Below are 3071 nucleotides of genomic sequence, written 5' to 3'. Positions count from 1 at the left end.
CCAGTATCTCAGAGCACTTCATTTGTACTACTACTGTATTTGTGTACTTTAACAATTGTGTAAATACATTCATAACAACTTCTATTCTTCCTGGGTGTAACTTACTTACAATGCATCCTTACTCTTTGCTTGGTGTAACTTCTTTCTTTTTTTCTTTTTTCTTTTTTTTTTTTAAGGGGTTTCTGTAGCTACAGAGAGCACTGTCGGTTGCAAACATTTGAAGACAGTTGTGGTACTAAACCTTTCACTGAAGGATTTTGGTAGTCATGGTCAGAAAACAGCAGTTAGGGTATACAGGAAGAAAGAGAAGGCATTCATTGCTTTGCTCAGAGAAAGGATGTCTTTTGTCTCTTTAAAGGTAAATGTTTTTGTTTGGATATTGCTTCCTTTCCAGAAGTCTTTTTCACAAACACTTATCTTACAAAGTAATACACTGTATTGATAGGAAGTATGGTGTCGTGGTTTAAGCCCAGGACATATGGGAAGAGAATTGCTATTGAGACTTGATCAATTACGGGAGCTAGGATAAAACCAAGAAAAATAGTGAGCTCTACCCACAGTGCCCTCTATAGTAAAAGTCCTGGCTTTTGCCATATAATTCTCAGAAGTCTATTCATAATCTGAGGGCAAATGTACCTTCAGGAATTCTCTGTGTTTGATTAGCATACCTTTAGAAGTTGGAAGGATATTTAATTTATTCTCACAGTTTTCATTTAGAACTGGCTGTGTGCTTTTATGTGGAAAATTCTTCCCGTGATGCTGTTTTACATAATCGTAATGGTTGCAGAGTCCCTGAACTCTTTGTGTTACAAGTACCTTGAAAACAATTGAAAATAAATCATACGATGAGAGAGATACTAAGTAAAAGCATTTAAGGAGTCTGTATATGCCATGTTAACTTAATGAAAAGACTCAGAATCTCCCTTGAAGGAAGGCATGTATAACTCAGAGGCATCTCATTCTTCCTTCTTCAGTGGGGAAAAATAGCATAGGCACAACTATTTGTTGTCGCCTTTTCCCCATGTTCCAGACCTCTTGAGTGGCAGCTGCTCCATAAAATCTGTCAAAGGCAACACTTTAAGAAACTGAATTTCCCAGCAAGAATCTTTACAATGAATTTACAGATTTAAGTAGATCATCGGCTAGAGCATACATGTTTGTTTCAAGAATATTTTTTTTTCTTTGTAGAAGAATGAAATAGAAGGTAATTATTTTGTTCTTTACCTTTTGCTTTACAAATGCAGCAGTTCATGTGCACAAAACACTAAGTGAAAACAAACAACATTGCTGTTTGAGGGTTTTTTAATAGTGCTGAGCCATCCGGTCAGAAATCTAGATTTAATCCAATTGGGAGGAAATGTAATCCACCATGTACTTAAAGTAGCTTCTAAAATTCACTAGGTGAGAAAAAATAATAATAATAAAAAGAGGTTTTGCTGTTAACAGTACACTTCCCTCTGGTTCATTCACGTGACAATTACTAGCATTACGTGTTTATGTCTACATTTAAGTGATTGTATAAACCTGAATTGTATGGACTGTTTGCATTGTTCAGTAGTTTTGTACCAGCAGAGTGCTCAGAGGCCTGATCTTCAGTAAGAATCTGTTTCACAGCAAAATCCTACTAACTTTTAGCAGGACATCTTTGCACAGGAGTAACACTTTATGACTTTTTCTCAGACATTGGTGGGGTTTTTTTCCTGCTTTATCTTAAAATTGGTTCTCTCTATGAAATCATTGCATGCTGCAAGCAGAGGGACAACAGAAAATTAGATGAGATCTGTATATACAGAATCTACAAAAATGTGCAGTCTACAAAAATAATAAGAGCATTCTTTATTAACCTCATTTTGGGAAAATTCTTGACTTAAGGTGCATGTATAAGATCTATGTCTGAAAAATATAAGCATAACGGACAAAGGAGAGTGGGAAAAGGAAAAACTGTATATCATCCTAAAGCATTAAGCCCTAGTTTACTGTGTCTTTGCTGTGACCAATCCAGGATATTTGAGATGGGGTGAGATATGGAACAAAACAGCAATTCATTTGGTACCTTATACACTAGGAAGACAATGTCTAGTCCTGATCACAACCAGACAAAACATTTGGTTTAATTACAGTTGTTTCAGAGCTGCAAACCTTACAGGCACAAAGGCAATGCAGAGTGGCTGGCATTTCCCATAATCCTTAAGGAAAGGATAAACCAGTGATTCACAGTATTTCAAGGCCATGCACAGATTTTTTCTTAAAAGACCCCAAATAGCAAGTGCTTCTCTGCTCTCTCTGCTAACAATTTGTATTTTATCTGACATTGTCAGCCCTTGGCTCTTATACCACATTTTTCAGCAAGACTGAAAAGTCTTTTGCTGTTTAAGAATTTTAGATGCTAAAATCTAGATATGCTTCTTCATTGGATTCAGTTTCCCAGTGAAAGGCCTTAAATTGCTGAAGAAGTAGTAGATTAAGAGTCAGAAGAGCAAGAGCTACCCTCATTTCTTACTGCTCCAAAGCATTCATCTAGGGATAGTGAGAAAAATTGGAAGCTGGAATGTTGCAGAGATGTTTGGGCAGGTACTGAGGTCAGTCAAGGAACAAACAGCATATAACTAGAGGTAAGTAGCTTTTTACTCTGTCTGCCTTTAACTTTCCATAATTTCTTGGACAAATGCAGGACAGCTGATCTCACAGACTGTCTCTAGCAAGATACTTTTAAGAGCCCTGACTTTTACAGTAGATACTCCCTTTTTCCTGCTGGCACAAAGATGAGCTCTATTGCAGCAGCATTGAGAAGGCTGGTGAAATAATATATTCCAAAGCTGTTGTTTCTTATATGCAGTGCCTCTGCTATTGTTAGAATTGTTTGCTTCTCAAATATTGGTGGGTCACCTTCCTTTAACGAGTCCAGCAGCAGGGAACAAGACCTGTGCAATTTGGGTCTTGCTCATTTTCCTCCATAGCAAATGGCCTGACTCCTTTCTTTCAGACTCGTACACTACCAGAGGCAAAGATAAACTCTTTGGTTTTTCTGTCACAAGGATGTTAACTGTATGCTAATAAATTCTGTCATTTCA

The sequence above is a fragment of the Strigops habroptila genome, chromosome 14, assembly GCF_004027225.2.
Source record: "Strigops habroptila isolate Jane chromosome 14, bStrHab1.2.pri, whole genome shotgun sequence".
NCBI lineage: Eukaryota > Metazoa > Chordata > Aves > Psittaciformes > Psittacidae > Strigops > Strigops habroptila.
The sequence above is the reverse complement of the archived record's forward strand: the minus strand, read 5'-3'. Positions refer to the sequence as shown.